Consider the following 18,730-nt stretch of genomic DNA (forward strand, 5'->3'; position numbering starts at 1 on the left):
ACAAGCAATTGTTTTCAGGGACCTTAGTATTAATAAGAATGGAAAAAAACCAAAGAGCTCCAATTTCTTTGGGAGTGGCAGGGAAAGGAACAGAGAAGCAAAGTCTTATAAGATGATGACACGTACAAAACAAGCTTCTTTTGCTCCTCTCTGCCCCATTAATTATTTACATTTTTTAAAGACTCTTAAATGAAAGTCAATATAATCTAAAAGCACATGTGGTCCCTTGATTTTTGTTTTAATCAGAAATTTTCCACTGTAAATAGAGCAATCATCTTAAAACAAAGTTATAAAATAATATACAATATATGTTCCCTACTAGAAGCTCTTAGATATAATCAAAGTATCAAATTTGTTTCTGCAGTTTCTGTTTTTTTCCTGCAGGATTATCTGCCATGTTCTATTGAAAAGGAGAATGTTTATGGGAGCATAAATCTAATTGTACTACCAAAAAGCATGGGAGAACTCAGGAAAGCCAGAAAGAGTATCTGTCATTAAAAAATAAGCAAAAATTTTTGAACTATGATTATGAGTGGAAAAGTCCTCCATCTCAGTTGGGGTCAATAATTAATAGCTAACTTTCAGGGGCTATGAAATAATGCAGAGGAGTCTAACACAACACAAAACACAAAGATACAACAAATTAAGCTTTACATGCAATACACAGAATAAAAATAAAGCAACTACAAATGATAGGAGAAGCCACAGTGATCTGGTCTTACAATTATGTATTTTAAAATCAAAATCTAACTAGTTACTTTAAAAGCTGATCTTTGGCAAGTCACATTACCACTTTGTACCGTATTTGCCCACATGTATAAAAAAAAAAGTTGCAGAAGAGTTTGAAGGTTCTGCTTCCATAATTCATTCATTCTTCTCCCATGTTCTATGAATTCTATGCCATGCAAAGCTATGGAAAAACCTGGATTGGCAAGCTAAGCTGCTAACAATAATAAAAATACTTTAATTGTTTTGGCAACTTCTTTATGACTCACTCCAACCAAAGTTCTTTGACCTCTTCTTGGTGGTAGTGGTGGTGATATTTTTTGCTTGTGTTTGTTTTTGCTATAATCTCACATTGAGGCAAGCTGAGGTTTCTCTCATCACTGGCCGATGGAAACTAGGTATGTTTCTAAGTCCATGCTCTTCCGGTTTTATAATATTTATATGACTTGATATGACAGCAAGATGCATAAAATGTATACCTGTATCTCTGGTGAGGCATCTTATCCATACCTATTTAACTACAGGACAGTTATGTGGGCAAAATAAATCTGAAGAGAAATTATAGATTGAATTATGGTCCATTCCAACCAAATTAAAAAGCTACCAAATTTTCCTACAAAAATACTAATCTTGTTTTCATTCCTAAGAAAGACACAATTCAAGGTTAAATAAACAGAAGAGTCATACTCAGTAGCTGGAAGGGGTGTGTAAGGCTCCAACAGCAGTGGGAACTGCTGGCAGGCTATGCTGAGAAGTAAAAACAACCAAAATGAGAAAAGCTGTGAATTACTCTAAATCATGCATGAAACTTTACCTTTGACTCTGGTATACAAATTATTTCATATGCAAAGTAAGTATTTTTATGTATGGTGGAAAAATAAAACAAAAAGACAAAATAAAATTGTATTGAGTATCAGAACTAAAAGAAACAGCTGCTATTTCTCAACCGCTTTTTTAAACATTGACATCCTTTTCTTTCAACATTTCTATTTGGAGGAGAAAATTATTATTCTGACTGACTTAAAGTTTCACCTTTCAGATTTGAGAATTTTTAATCCACGATTTTCTATTATTTCATTAAAATCCTAACTTTCTCTACAGTGGGAAATAAAATTAGGATGTGTAATCTTATCAGAATGACTGGGAGTCATTCTACTCTGTAATTCTCTAGGATACACAAGGATGGACCCCTTCTCTCCTGAGATTCTCTCTGGGCCTTTTGGAAAGTGTAACACTATCTTCATTTACTAGAGCATCACTTTAATTTACTGCAGCAGTCCATGTGGGTACAGCAACTAGCTGATTTTGTTGATAGATTTTATCAAGTTAATTAAACAACATCTTGAGACTATAAACCCTGAATTTGCATGGGCTAACCAATATAATTTTGAACTTGTGTCACTCAAATAGTTTACAAGTTCAACAAATATCTACTTCCATAGATGAACATACACACACTACTATAAGTGTTGGAAGAAAGAAACAAAATTTTTTTAAAACCATTGTTTTGACAATGGTCTATACAGGAGTCCAGAGGCTGACAGTGGACCAGGAGGGCATCTGGGGAGGGATGCCTTTACTAAGGCTGCAGGCAAAGACAGGGAGAGAGTTCTCAAGATAAAGGGAGCAACATAATTCCAAAAAGGAATAAAACAGTATGGACTACTTTGAGAAATACAAAATATTCAGTAACACTGGAGTGTTGTTACAGAGGGAAGGGAAATCTCTTATGGGTAGAGACAAGAGACATGTGGGAAACAGCCCACAAGGAACAGCAGAAGATGACTACAGAACAAAAGGAGCAGCTAGATCAAGAAGAGACCCATCGTGCCAAGAAGCCTGACCTTTATCTACGAGCATCAGAGAGCCAGGGGTGGGAGGGCTTTAGCAGGAAAGTGAAGGGTTCACAAGGTGGGAGACTGATCACTCTAAAAGCAGCACAGCATATGGACTCGTGCAGCAAACGAGACAGGGCAGTGAGATCTATTAGGAGATTAATAGTAACATTTCAAGCTAAATTCACTACTCTTACTTCAATAGGTAGTTAAAACACGATACAAAAGATCCCATCTCCATTTTATATAATACGTCTACATATAAAATGTTATTTACAAATATGATAAATAATCCACATCAGCACTGACATTAAAGTCAAAAATAATATTGAGATGGTGCTTCAGGTTTTAAAATACTCAACAAGCCTTCAACCAAAATATATCCCATTTTAGACATTGTCAACCAGAAGCACAATTTTCTATTTCCTCTTTATTAAAAGGAAAACTTTTAGTCTATTTTTATTTTAGTAATTTTATCAGGTTGTTTTCTGCCCAGAGTTTCCGCAGGGTACTTCACAAACAAGATATCAGATGAATAAAAGTAAAAAAATAGAATAAAATAAAAGTCGTAAGAAATCATTTATCACTGATTGAATATCATGTTATTTATGCAACATATAAAGTGAATAAATACAAGATAGTAAATAAATAACTGAAATCACAATCTTGATCGTGAGACATTACTCAAAGGCAGTAGGCAAAGAAAAATTTAACTGAGAAATGCCCATTGTAGATCAACCACAGTTGCATTTTCAAAATAAACATATTGCTATCAAAAATCTAAATCAAACTCATTAAGAAATAGGCAGTACTTGAAAAAGTACAAAGAAAAAACTGATTCAGAGGCTAAAACAAGCATTAAATGAATGTTAAAATACAGTTTAAATTCAGATATTAGTCTTAAGCCATATATGAATTAAAAATTGATTTTGAAAGATTTTGTATTATTTTTTCAATTTTATCTGATTCAACAACAGTGATATTCTACAACTACTGGCCTCATTTTAAGATGTTTACATTTAGATCGATTTCACTTGCTGTTTTGGATGTGGTTTAGCCTATTTTACAGTGAGCTGTACCTGAATATTGGCCCTAATACAAAACTTCTGCCTGAGTATTAGCTCTTCCTCTAATGGGCCTACAGTCTAAGCTCTACAACAACTTTCATATTATTTTTGTTTTTACTTTGAACAATGTAATACAGAAAACCCTTTGGAACTATAATTACCATCTATAACTTAGCCTAAAAATTTTAAATATCCACAAATGTTTAGCTTCCACAATTAAGGACCAACAATGACACGGAAACTTTCACTCTGTCAGAGAAGTTTCATCTAGTTAATGCCACACCTGCAGCAAAGCAACATACTTACTTTCGGAGCCATGTGCACTAGACACAAAACACTTAAGTATATAAATTTCTAAATCAGAAAACATACAAAATAATTTCTTTCTGTCCCCCTTCAGCACCACTGCTTTTAATGTTAATCTGGAATATGCAAAACAATGATAAATGACCATGCTATAAAAACGACAGCACTGTGGACACGCAGAGAAGCACGTGTCGAAGTACGACCTGTGATGAAACGAAAAAAGAAACTGCTGATGCGGAGCAAGAGATATTCATGTTTTCAGTAGAGAAATCACATTTTGTGAGGAACCAATCTAGCAAATCACTTGGACAAGCAGAGAAATTCTCCTAAATGCTAAATCCTTTGCACCTTTCACTATCACTCTGTCCCCAAACGTAGTCATTATTTCCTTTCAGTGCACTGCCAAATGGTCACCCGCTTTCTTTTAAAAAGACCCCATGTTGTTCACATTCAGAGCTGGCACACTTTGATAACGTCTACAACATTTCACACATTCATCTGAATTTTCCCCCTATTCTATTTCTAGACCACCCTCCACTACAACCTACTCATATTCCTGTTTTAATACCAGTATAAAGGTAAACAGGAATTTACCAATCAGAAGACTTCACGTATGACAGACTGAAGAAACAGGAACTTACTGATAGGACACAACAAGAAATCAGCGTTCAAGAGCCATTCCCACCACCCACGTCATTTCAGTGTATGATGAACGCACACAGCAGTCTTAGGAGCAGAACACAAAACCACACGGCCACCAAGAACTCTCTTCACCAGCAGCCAGCCCCTCCTTACTAGCTTTCACATGCCACACAGCCCTCTGCTTACTGATGTAGAGCAGCCAACAGGGAGATGGAGTTTACAAGTAAGAGCGAGACCGAACTGGCTAATTACTTACCTTCTTATGTATGGCAGGCTGGCTCCTTTAACTTTTTGTTTCCTCTCCTGTCATAGCTCAGGGGCAAATGGTTGTGATTCAGCAGAAGTTTGAACCTGACAATTAAAAAAAAATTTCTTTTAAAGAAGAAAATTGGAAATTAACGTCCCCTCCACTGCAGCCTTTCTGTCCTTGCTCTGTGTGTGCGTGTTTCTCTCTCGTTTTCTCTCTCTGCAAGGCGGCTACGTAGTGGTCTATAAATATTGACCCTGACACTTGCTCAGTGCTTTACTTGCTCGTGGCACAGGTCTGTGTTACTGAACACCGTGGTAATACTCCGTCAAAGTTCTCAGCTGCTCAGACAAAGCTGTGGATTGGCTCACTACCCAGCAATCCTGTGCCTGCCTGGAAATACCATTTTGCTGCCAGCTTTACAGATGCTATGGGCCTTTCCTGAGGCCCAAATCAGGCACAGAAGGGCAATTATGAGGTATGTCTAAAGAAATAGTTTTCCTCAAGCAGGTAGAGAAAAGGGGGGTGGGTTTAGTGGAAGACAAGAAAGGAAATACTGCCTTTGTTTTGGCCAAACAACATAATTTCAAACCCTTAATAAAAGCCATACCTAAATGTCATTAAATCTAGCTTTATAAAACTGAATTGCTACATATTAAGAATGACCAAAAGACGTAGGAAAGCAGTTTTGTCATTGTTTTTAATATTGCGTTTCATTGAATAAAGCTGCAGTGACTGAGTAACTGGCCACAAAGAAATGTTTCAACATAAATCTACTCATCCCCAGAATGACAGAAGTGCATTGGAAAGTCTAGTATCAATAAGATCAAATTATGTATTTGGTGAAAGAAGCTAAAATATAATCTGGGAATTATATGAACAACGTATTATATTAAACACTTCTAGATTTTCCATTATGACAATTTGAATTATTTTACTTTTCTTAAAATTAAGGATAAAATCTAAGCCATGACTACATAATCTGTAGGAGGTATGAACAAGGCAGCATTATCTGCATGTACCACATATAACGTCTACAGTATGAATGATGAGGAAATAAATCAAGCCCATATTCTTTATTCTTCTTGCCAAGAATAATGATATGTTCACTTTATCGAAATTTCCTCTCCTGATTAAATCAGGACTAAAGGAAACTTAAGAAGTAATCTGGTCACTTACTCATTTAATAGATGAGAAAACTGACCTCCGGACCAGATAATTTACCCACAATCATATGGCAAGTCTGTGGCAGAGCCAAGACTAGAAGGCCTTGCCTTATTGCTCACAATGCTGTGCTACTTCTATTGTAAGAATGGTTCTTAAACTCATTTTTTAGGTTCAAAAACTGATCTTCATGAGAAATCTTACTAAAAACCTTATCAGGAAGGGCAAATATTACAGCCAGAAAAATAACTAGCACAAAACAACAACAGCCTTTAACAGTTTAATGGACCCTCCTAAAAAAAATTATGCACAAAAAATAACATTCTAACAGTTGAAATCTACTTTTACTTGTTTCATTCAATAATCAGTACGTGCCCAGTAAATTAACTTAATACCAGGAGAAGTATATAAGTAGGTGCTGAGGAGCCGAAGATGAAACATAGCTCCTACTCTGAGAACTTTCAGTCCAATTTCACAGGAAAAAAAAGCTACTGACAAAACAGTGTGTCAGCACGGTGATGCAGACCAGGAGGGGAGCACGGGCCCATGGAACAGGAGCATCTGAGCCAGTACGGAGTGGTGGTATACAGGCAACCCCTCAATCAAGACCTCTGCACCTTAGAGAAAGAGTAGGCAGCAAAGAGGCAAAGAAGAGAAAGCCTAGCACGGTAAGGACAGAGAGGTAGGAAAGAGCAGAATACAGAGCTTTCAAGTTCTTTCTTGCTGAAGCACAGAATATGAAGCAGGAAATGGTTAAGTTAAAAAAAAAAAAAAACGACTAGAAGGAGAAGGTGATGAAGGGTTTTATACACCAGGTTAATAAACTTGGGTTTTATACAGTAGGCTAGTAGTCTTCAACTATTTTTATTCAGACACTTAAAAGAATTTTGGAAAAATATATAACCACTCACACATTACCAAGTTAACAACTACAATTTTTCACTTGTGGTAAAATACGTACTTGAAAAGAATTTAATTTCTGCCCTATTAGAAATATTGACATTTTAGAACAGAACTTCTATCAACTATTTTAAGAATACTCAATAGAACCTAAATCCACAGTAATAAAACCATTAATCATTTTTAAAAATACATGAATAGACCCTTCTTTTAACAGCTGAAAATTTTACATTGCTATTTTTTGACCTATATTTTTATCTCACTTCCTCACAGAATTTTTATGTAATGTCTTTAACAATTAAGTCTCATTTTTCACCCTATCATACTTCTCTACAACAAAAATTTAAGGCATTAATTTAAAATTTTTCATCAAGTTTTCTATGGCCCCAGGATAATGCGCTATAGTATGATTTGGGATGGATGAGGGTGTGCCCTTCTTCTGCACAGTAAGAGAAAGACTGCTGTGAATAAAGCACTGCCCTGAGTCAGATCAACATTAATAAAGAGTTTATGCAGAAGTTGAGAAACTGGACACTGACTCCATTAAAACTGTCCATTCAATTGCTAAGTGAAAGAAGCCAGTCTGAAAAGGCTATGTACTGTGTGATTCCAACTACATGACATTCTGGACAAGGCAAAAATATTGAAACATTAAAAAGGTCAGTGGTTGCCAGGGGTTTGGATGGGAAGGAAGGATGAGGAGGTATAGCTCAGGAATTTTAGGCCAGTGAAACTACATATCTATATTTTTTAATACTGTAATGGTAGATACATGTCATTATGCATTTGGCAAAACCCATATACAACACAAAGAGAGAGCCTTAATGAAAACTATAGACTTTAGTTAAGACTCTTCCCCTATCTTCCTGAAGCATGTGGCCCAAAGGGAATATTATTATTCATGGAGTGATTACTGTCTAACAGGGGCTTTACAAATATTATCTGTAACACTAAATACAACACTCATAGAATGGTATGCTTTTGCCTTTTTCAAGAGAAAGAAAATGAGGCTTGGAGTTAGTAAGTGGCTTGTCTGAAGTCATATAACTAATAAACAGTATGTCTGGAATTCAGCTCCAATCTGTCTGACTGGTCTACAATCCCACATATTGCCTTTATTATCAGTTACTTGAATAAAAGGTAGAGGCTGCTCAGGCCAGGCAAGAAAATAGACTAAGCAGTGCTCTCACAAAATCAGAAAAAAAATTAAAGCCTTACCCTCCGTTTCTCTCAAAGAACTACTAGATTTTAATATTGAGTTATAAACGGTAACAAGAAGATAAGATGAAGAAACTGATCAGTGGAAATCAGTAGACAAAAATAAAATAGCTGACATGCCCTATAAAAAAAATAACTAAAAGTTCTGCCTTTCATTTGACTGAAGGGTAGTGAATGAATGGAGAGTCAAAGGTGTGAAGACTCAATACTGCCAAAGTGTCAGTTCTTCCCAAGTTCATCTACAGATTCAGTGCAATCCCAACAACTTATTTTTTTTTTGGATATTAACAAACTTATACTAAAGTTTATATGGAGAGGCAAAAGACTCAGAATAGCCAACACAACACTGAAGAACAAAGTTGGAAGACTGACACTACCTAACATCAGGACTTACTACACAGCTATAGCAATCAAGACAATGCATATTAGAGAAAGCACAGACAAGTAAATCAATGGAACAGAACAGAGAGCTTAGAAATAGATAGTCAACTCTGACAAAGGAGCAAAGATACAATGAAACAAAGATAGTCTTTTCAACAAGTGGTGCTGGAACAACTGGACATCCACAAGCAAAAAAAATGAATCTGGACAAAGACTACACATCTTCAAAAAAAATAACTCAGAATAGATCACAGATCTACATGTAAAATGCAGAACTATAAAAACTCCTAAAAGATAAAATAGAGAAAACCTGTATGACCTTGGATATGGTGATGACTTTTTAGATACAACAGAGGCATGACTGATGAAAGAAATAATTTGTAAGTTGAAATTCATTAAAATTAATAACTTCTGCCCTGAGAAAGACAGTATCAAGGGAATGAGAAGACAAGGGAGAAAATATTTGCAAAAGACATCTAATGAAGGACTGTTATCCAAAATATACAAAGAACTCTTACAACTCAACAATAAAAAACTACCCAATTGAAAAATGGGTCAAGAACTTTAACAGACACCTCACCAAAGGAAATAGACATATGTCACATAAGCATATGAAAGGTGCTCCAATTCATACGTCATCAAGGAAATGCAAATTAAAACAACGGTATTCCATACACCAACACAGGTGGCTCCCGGACTCACGAGGTCTCTCAGTGATGACACGTTTAATGGGAAGTAACCCAAAACCAACATTTAAAAGGTGGGTCAAGGAAGACAAGTCCACAAAGCCTATAAAACATCTATGAATGTAAGTAGAAGAATGAGAAACCGAGAATAGGGGTGAATGAGGATGGAGTACTCAGGAGGGAGTGGTCAGCAATGTCAAATGCCATGGAAAGACTCAACGTGAAAATGACTGAAACAAGCCCCCTACGCACAACATCAAGAAAACACAGTGATATTAAATACCACTGAACTGAACATTTTACAAGGGTACATTTTATGGTGTACGCATTATACTTCAACAAAGCAGGTGTTTAAAAAGAAAGGAACAAGAGCACCAATGGCTAAGCTATTTCCATTGGAGGGGGAAGCAAAGTGAGACATGGAGTAAAAGCTCTCTTTCAAAAAGCTGGGCCATGAAGAAAAGGGAAAGACAGATGGGGTAATGATCTAAAACAAGAAACAACAGCACATCACAGTCTAGAAGTTAAGTGAGTGTTCTGAAGTCAAAATGACTTGAGTTTTTATCTTTCTCATGTTGTTTCATAAGTTACATAACGGTAGTTTCCTCATCAATGAAATGAGTTTAGTCTTAGTGCCTCTGCACTGGGTATCAGTACTTCATTTCATTTTATCCTGGAATATTTCATTGTATACGTTACACATTTTATTTGTCCATTCATTCGCTGACAGACATTTAGGTTGTTTCCACTTTCAAGCTATTATGAATAATGTTGCCATCAACTTTCACGTACAAGTTTTTGGGTGAACATATGTTTTCATCCCTCTTGGGTAAATAGCAGGAATGAAATTTTAAGTAATACGGTAATGTTATGTTTAACATCATAAAGAACTGTCAAACTGTTTTCCAAAAGGTTGCACCATTTTAATCCCCACCAGCAATATAGGAGGGTTCCAGTTTCTCCACACCCTTACAAACACCTATAATCATCTGTCTTTTTTATTACAAGCAATACTTGTAAAGTAGAATCTCATTGTTTTAACTTCCATTTCCCTAATGACTTAAATGTTGTGCCTTTTTTCATGTGCTTATTTGGCCTTTTGTCCATTTACTCTCTACTTTCAGTAAATACAATTTCAGAAAAGCCTAGGACCAAGCAAAGTTTAATACATATTTTCAACTTGTACGGGCATAAACACAGCCACTCACTTGTTTACTGAATAAATGAATAAACTAATCAACAAATGAAAGATTAGGAATGAGAAATACTTGTTCATACATTGTTTCAGTTTTTACACTAAGTTATTTTGAATTCTTATGCAGTTTCAATAGAATTTTTAGTAAAGAAAATAAACTTTAAAAAAATGTAATGACAGAAAATGGGCTAATCCTCTGTTCAGCATTATGATAAATACCCATAACAGGACTTTCAGTTTGGTAATAATAAAGTATTCTATCAGATCAATGTTAGGAAACAGGAATTGTAATCCAGTTATAGTCATGCTTTAATTTAATGCTTCCTTGAAGTTAGAGGTGAAAAGAAGCAAAAAAATCGATTAATGAATGATTTACAAATGATGTTGACAAGCTTAATCAGATATAAACACTACAAATATAAACAACACTTTGAGATACTCCTCAGGGGCAAACGGGTACTGGGAAAATATTAGTAACCCAAGCATGTCATCATTATTCATACTAGTCACATCATACAGAATGACCTACCTTTAACTCTAAGGTGCTTTGTTCGCAGGTAATAAATACTCTGGGTTCCAGCGACCCAGAGGAAGAGCACACGTGAGTCTACTAACCTTCAGCGCTGCCGCTTTCTTGTAAGCTCGCCCATTACTAGTTTGAGAAGTACTGACTGCACAATTAATGTCATTTTTTACTTTCAACTAAAACAATGTTGTACATAAATTAAAAAGAAAAATACTAAACAAGAAAACAATAGCAAAGAATCTGTGTCCTTTTTAACTTATTTGACATTATACCAACTAATGCCAAACTAAACTAAAACATGTTATCACTTAGAAACTGTTCTGAAATTCATACTGTATGTAACACATATAAACATAACCAAAAATAAAATTCAATTACCTTTAACAAAATAAAGTAATAATAATAAGTGAAAAGCATCAAGAATATTATCTTTATACTATAGTTGTTGCTAATTGGACTTATATTAAAACCATACTAATGTCTCTTCATGCTAAATAATAATAGCTGAGTGCCCAACTATACATCAGTGTTCCTACTTGTTTTCCTCATAAAGGCACACATATTTATATACTAAGGGCAGTCGCATAAAGTATTTGAAACTTAGTATTTATTTGCAATAGAAATTCAAACATTTTCTACTTTTAAAAAAGCATACAGTTCTTAAAATCATCATCTGTCTATTTCTTAAAGTTAAGGAATTAATCCTCACTAATTCAAGTTTTTCTACTATCACTGCAAAATGGACATTATAGGGTACATGTGACTATAAGACTCTCCATGATAAGAATTTTTAATTTCTTTCATCTCTGAATAGTTCTAATATCCAGGTGACAGATGATTATCCCACATTCGAAACGATGATTTTCTTTCATCATAAACATGTAGCTGGACTCTCAATATTTGTTGCTTTTTTAAGAACTCATTCGAGGATCTTTCCATTCATACAGATACCATAATTAGCAATGTGACATTAATTAAATGGAACATTTATTTCTAGGAAAAAAATTACAGTATGTTTTGTTGGACAGCAGAACTGGAATCTTGAGAAAATACTAAGTGTCCTCCCCAAGGCAGGAGGGGCCTGAAAGTAATCCTGAAGTCACCCCCACCAGAGGAATTTATGCAGCTGAAAAGGAGAGCTGGGAAGACTGGGGGACTCACTGAAACAAGCTAACACCATGCACTCCTTAGGATGAAAAGGGAGAAATCCCAGCCAGGAAGGGTTCGGCAAAACCCAACTCAGCGGAGGAGGGAAATACCTGCTACCACATTTAAGCTGAACTCTTTCTTTTACTACTCATTAATCGTAAGACAGTAGCCCATAAAAGTATCACTGAACGATTAAATTTAACAGGCGGTAAAAATAGGAATGTACATCAAGTCTGAACCATTCATAAAAGAAAATAAAAACAACACTGGTTTATGTTACTGCTCTACGATGAGTCTGCTTTCTGCTCTACGAAGAAAGATTTAAATCTGTACAGCTGAGGAATATAATTATTCACTTTAATGCCATGGTTTTCTAAGTAAAACATATTTCAAAAAAAGGGAGAGGAAATAGGAAGGAAACAATAAAGGAAACCAATTTGAACAAGCAATGAATGAGATATTCATTACTCCTGTTTGGTTCATGTATAAAATGTGGTTGTTTCCACTGGCTGTCCTGCTTGATGGGGCCTGAAATTTTCTTGAAATGTGGCATCAAAGATAACTAAAGAGTAATACAGAAAGAGTGACTAAATTTTTTAAATCTAACTTTTACTTCTGTATTTTGGTGGATCTGAATATTGTCATGTACAACACATTCCTAAGAGCAAGTTAAATCATACTTAGAGATGAACTTTAGCACTCTTTCTAGTTTTTGTAAGCTTTAATTTCATTAGACTACTTTGGAGTAGGTGAAAACTGCACAGGAGTACCCTTTGAGGGGCGTATGTGTGTGTGGTTTTTTCCCACCTCCTCTAATTTGCTTCCTTCTGGTATTCAGCCTGCATTGACCAAGATCAGAGCTGAAACTGGGCTGAGGATGGGCGGGTGGCAAAAGAAGAAAAGGTAAGGATTAAGAACATCTCTATACTTTCCTTTCATGATCCAACAAAGAGATGAAATACTGCTAACATATAGGGCACCAATTTAGTAATCAATCTGCTTATATTTTTGTTTTATTATGAGGAGAATTTGTACTAAACCATTAAGTCAAAATAACTGTTTTGTATAAACATTTGTGTTCGGAAAAGCATATACGAACTGCCACTCATTCTTGACACTTAAATCACACTAGTAAAGAATATTAAAGAATACTTCAGAAGTACAGGAACCTCAGAACACCCCCAGGGTCAAGGAACCCACATTCATGGAGTATAATCTCTCTTACCGCCCAACTCTCAATGGTATGTACAAATCTAACGACTCAGATTTATACGGCACCTCATACTCATAAGAAGTGTTCTTTCATGTTTTTCTCATTTGATCATCAGGACAAGCCAATGAGAAAGTATCCCTACTTTACAGATGAGGAAACCGAAGTTCAAAGTAGGTAAGGTAACAGTCCAATGTATCAAAGTTTGAAAGAAATACTGAATTCAGGTCTTTTCACATTATATTCTTGGCCTTTATTACTATACTTTTTAATAATACCTGAGGGGCCGTATCTCAGCAGAAATAATCTTCCTATGGAAAAAAATTATATTTCCTAGGGGACAAACAAGTATTCCAATTTGAGGCATACATACTTTTGTTGACAATGGCAAAACACACAAACAGGCGCACACAACCACTACCTGGGTGATGGCAGTGCCACTACGTAGTCATCCAAGGAAAAACTCGTGTTCCCCTTCTGCTCTCTCTTTCTAGTTAGTTACTAAACACTTAACAGTCTTTCTTTGAAATCTCTCTGTCCCCTCTTTCCTTCCCTCTGTTCCTACCAAAATTCAGGTTTAGCTTTTATATAATCTTAAGTACCAAAAAGACCACAATCAAGTCTCCTGTCACCACTCTGTCTCCTCCTCCATCAATCTTCCACACGACTACAACACTTGAAAAATGTCAACACCTCCTCCTGCTGGCAACAGCGGGTTTGGATTTTCAGCACAGAATATAGGCCACTCCACCATCTCGACCTGGCCCTGTCCTCTTGGTTTCACTCCCCCTTTGCCCACAACACAAATACCACATTACACTCTCATGACACACCAAACCATGTGCTCACTGGCAATGCTGTGTGGAGAACAACCAGAATTCTCTGAGCCCTGATTTCTGTGAAATAACATTTAAGGGGCAGAACTAGATCTAACTGTGGGAACGCAGATTAGAAAATTAAAAGGAGGAAAATGTCCTCAGATGCTGAGATGCTGGTATTAGAACTCCCTGCTGTACTTGCTTGTCTCATTCAGATGTGACAAACGGCGTGCTTCCTTCTAAAAGCAGATGGGAGAAGCATGTGCCGGCTCCCCGGCTGCCAGCAGTAAAGCCGTGATAATACTGCTCTTCAGGATAATTTGGGGGGACCTGACTGGCATTTCTGTCCTAAGTACTCACTCTTTTCCCCTCTGTTTTATCATCTTTGTGATAGAAAATGCAGCAATGAACAACTCCAAAATATTACTGAAAATGTTCATTTCAAATGCGTGGTTCTCTTTCTTCATCTAGCTTCCAGGTAGAAGGATGCACAGTGATAGAGATTCGGAAGCAGGATACAAGCTGAAAGTGCACTCCAAAGTAAGATTCTGCTGCTAAAACTGTCACAGTCACACCATGGAACTAACAGGGCTCTATGCAGAGACTTAAATATTTATGTGCTAAAAGACTGCTCCATTTTCTTTTGGGCAGAACAATGAAGTTCAAAGTACACTGATGAAAGTTATCATTGGGTTTACTGGCAATCAATACCAATTAAAAGCTACATTTTAAAAAGCTTATCAGGTGTTACTGGAAAATGCATCCATCAGAATTGGTAGCTATTGCGAAGAAGTTTATCAAAAAGGGTAAATAATGTATAAAAAGTCCCAAGTGAGTGATGAAAACCTTGTATAGATGACAAACCACATATCAGTTGGAAGCCAGTGCTCAGACTTATTGGCACCAACAATGTTTTCTTAATTTCCTAAGTGGGCATAGCATCACACCCACCTCGTTGGGCTAGAATATCCTTATTTATTACTTTATTCTATTAAAAACTACTTCAACTTACTTATATTCCTGACAAATCCATTTTGTAATTTTAATTAGCAGTTCTAATGCTTCTTGTGGACTATTTTCACATTTGCTTACGCTTTCATTCAACAAAACACTTACTGAGAATCAGTTGTGGATTTAGCAATCCAGGCACAATCCCTGCTCGCAGGGAGGCGAGCGGCTGGTGAGGGAGCTCACAGTACAGTGCAGCAATGGCCTCAGTGCAAGCCAGCAGAGCACAGGAGGCCTAACTCTTCCTGCAGACTGAGCTCAGGGAAGGCTTAAAACAGAAGTTAACCAGAAAGAGTACGAAGATTTGAAAGATTTGGGATGATGGGAAGATCCAAAGCATAGCCACAGGGTGAGAGCCTTAGGTGGCGGGAACTAGCCCAGCCTCAGGATCACTGCCCTAAAGGTTTTGGTGCTGGCGGCTGTCACAGCTCTAGATTCACTTCTTTCCCTGTTGACTTGTTCACTCATTTCATCTTTGGCTTTATTCTAATTTTAAAAATATGATCTCACGTTTGTTTTGTTTTGTTTTTCTTGAGAGAAAAGATGGTATTAATTATTTATATTACTCAAATCACTTTTCTATCAACATTTTTATTCATTTACTCAAAAAATATTTACTGAGCAACTGTTATATGTTAGACTTGGTTTTAGGAGGCTGGGAATATGATGGTGAATCAGACACATCCTCATGGACTTTACATTCTAGTGGGGGTTGGGCAAACTGACAGATGACTATGATAATATCTCACAGCCCCCAAAAAGTATGATAATAAAAGTAAAACAGAATAATGTGATAATGTTGGGGGAAAGAAAGCTTTAGACTTAATGGAAGAGAATCTGAATATATATATATACACAATTGAATTGCTTTGCTGTACAGCTGAAACTAACATTGTAAATTGACTATACTTCAATGAAAAATAATTTTAAAAATAGACACCAAAAAAAAGAAAAAGAAAGCTTTAGCTAGGAGGATTAAGAAAAGCTTGGCCTAAAGCAGATCCTTAAATGATTAGAAGGAGACAGCCATAGAAAGATCTGCAGGAAGAACACTCCAGGCAGAAGAAATTGCTACAGAAAGATCCTTGGGTAAGAACAATCTTTGGTGTTCAAGTGACAACACAAAAGGGAGAGGGGGCACACAGAGAAGTCATATAATTAGACAGTGACTGAATGATGCAGGTATTTCAGGCCAGTGATTCTTCAACTGTGCTGCACATGAGAATCACCTGGACTGCTTTAAAAATCCAGATGCTAGGCCATATCCCAGACCAATTACATCAGAATCACTGGAGCAGGAGCCATTGATCAGCACTCTCGGAAGCCCTCCATGTGATTCTGATACGCAGCCCAGGTTGAGAAGCACCAGAGGCCAAGATAAGGATTTAAATTTGAGTCTAATTACACAAACAGCCATTGGAAGATTAAAATTTCACCTGTAATTTCTCTCATACATCTAAACTGTTTAATTTCTATCTGGATATTTGGTAAAAAGGAGCAATACATTTTAGGAACAAGTTAATTTCTAAAACAAATTCTCCTGAAGAACAACAAAAATGAAAGCAATTATTAAAACACTTCCCTCTAAAAATTCAAGTAATTTAGGTGAAAATTAAGTTATTTTGGAAATGACCCATGTAATTATATCCATTCCTGATTCACTGCTTTTATGAATTCTCCCTGTAAATTCTAGAATAAAATATATTTGCTTATAATTTGTGAATAACTTTGTGTCTCTTGAGAAGGAAAAAAATACACAAAACACTTGACAGTATTTGAATTTTGCTTATATTATTCTTTTTGATAATCTGTAACATTAACATGGGATTCCTCTAGTGTGGGACACACAAGAACTTGACCCCACTTGCTGTAAATGGTACATCTTTTTCATGGTGGGTAATTCTGATAGGAGTTCACCCACTAGCACTACACTGGGAAACAATCTGGGGTTTATTTAGTAGGACTGCTGTAACCTGAGAATTTTGTCATGGCTTAAAATATTTAGATAAATTTATCAGGTACAGATGGCATTTCTATTGCTCAAATAAACACTAGAATACCTTCTCTTGGACTGCACTTAATAAAGAAGAATAAAGTCTCCTAATGGTAGTAAAATGTCTCATTATCCAACTCTTAATGCCAACTTAAGTTCATATTTTTAACAGCTAATAATCATGCATAAGCTAAGGTATCTAAATTAAAGTATGGAAAAGCAAAAGCAATCAAGTCCTGGTCACACTTCAGGCAAGCAAACCAATCTGCTAAAAACTGACTTAACTATCATATGCGATAGCCCTAGAAGTTTGCTGAGATAGCATCTCCTCCAGCTTCTATTAGCATATTACAATACACTAACTACCTGAAGGAATGTCATTTAAAAATTCGAACACTCCATAGAAGATAAGCTTAAGATATTCCTTTATTTGCCGAGTCAAAACAGTATTTTATCAAAATTGCACATATAAATACTGTACTACCACCAACCTTCCTTTAAAGGAATTTCAAGGCAGTAGACACACTTTCTGCACAGTCCATTTGTCATGGAATTCATAGCATGTGAGTGAAAAGGAACGACAAATTCTACTCGAACCTTTCTTCTTAAAGCTCCATCTGATAAAGCCAGCTGAGCTAATCCATGTCAAAATGAGTCTCTGCATTCTTTCTGTACCTTTATGAAAGCCCACAGCATTCCCAACTTGTAGGAGGTACCTGTCTTCTCTTTTCTAGTAGACAAGACCTTAACTAAAATCAGGAGCTATGTTTTATGCATTTTTGCATATTCACAGCACCTTTCTTTGTGGTGTCATTCAAACACCCGACTAATGAATGGATAATGAAGACTTACCAGCCTCCCACTGCTGAAGATAGGACACATTAAGGCAGCACAGTGCTGGTACGCACTTCTGCAAGTGGACATTACCACTGCCGAGCCCTGACTACCACTCTCTCCTCCTTGGTAAATTTTCAAAAGTGAGAAATACCTGAAAATGTGAGACAAGAGCTTGTCCCAAACAAGGAGGGAGGGCCAAAAGAAAGATTTGATGACTAAAGACTGCAGACTCAAATGAAAAATAAAGTGCGCCATAAATCCATTCAATCACTCATTTCTTCAGTAAACAATCTGAATACCTAATATATGCCAGGCATCTATAACACACAAAACTAAAAGACACAACTCCTGCCTCCAAGTAGCACACAGGCAAGAGCTAGAACGCATAGTAATAAAAGCAATGCAAGAGTTACGCTTAAGTGAAAAAATATAAATATCTAGTTCACTGAGGAGGAAAGGTGGTCACAGAATTGCATCTTAACAGGGTGAGAAGGAATTAGTCTAGAAGAAAAGGCAGAGAGGGATCCATTCCAGAAAGAGGCAAAGGCAGAGCTCTGAGAGATAGTACAGTGTGTCAGGAGCGACAAGCAGGTCTCTGTGGATGGAGCAGAGCAGGCAGAGGCAGGAGGTAAGGTAAGGGAGGGAGGAGGGAGCTGATCATGGAGGTCCTGTGTCTTTCATGAAAAGGTACTCTAACTTCTATCCTCCTAGCAATGAGAAGCCACTGAGCAGTTTTAAGAAGCAATTGTCTTTTTTTTTTTTTAACTAACTGTACTTCAATTAAAATAAATAAATATTTTTCAATGGAAAAAAAAGCAGTGT

The 18,730-nt window shown here is 36.3% G+C and overlaps 1 protein-coding gene across 3 annotated transcripts in view; it reads right to left on the reverse strand.

Annotated features, from left to right (window-relative positions):
- Positions 1–18,730, reverse strand: part of BMPR1B (bone morphogenetic protein receptor type 1B) — a 348,243-nt gene that overhangs the window by 138,885 nt on the left and 190,628 nt on the right. Inside the window, exon 3 of one of the 3 annotated variants that reach the window (XM_031469174.2) lies at positions 4,833–4,927. The gene's annotated coding sequence lies outside the window, so the exon portion shown is untranslated. Of the gene's footprint in view, positions 1–4,528; positions 4,550–4,575; positions 4,748–4,832; positions 4,928–18,730 lie in introns of those variants that run through there. The other 2 variants (XM_031469194.2, XM_064484728.1) reach the window with 2 other exon arrangements.

The sequence above is a fragment of the Camelus dromedarius genome, chromosome 1 (assembly GCF_036321535.1).
Source record: "Camelus dromedarius isolate mCamDro1 chromosome 1, mCamDro1.pat, whole genome shotgun sequence".
Classification (NCBI taxonomy): Eukaryota; Metazoa; Chordata; class Mammalia; order Artiodactyla; family Camelidae; genus Camelus; species Camelus dromedarius.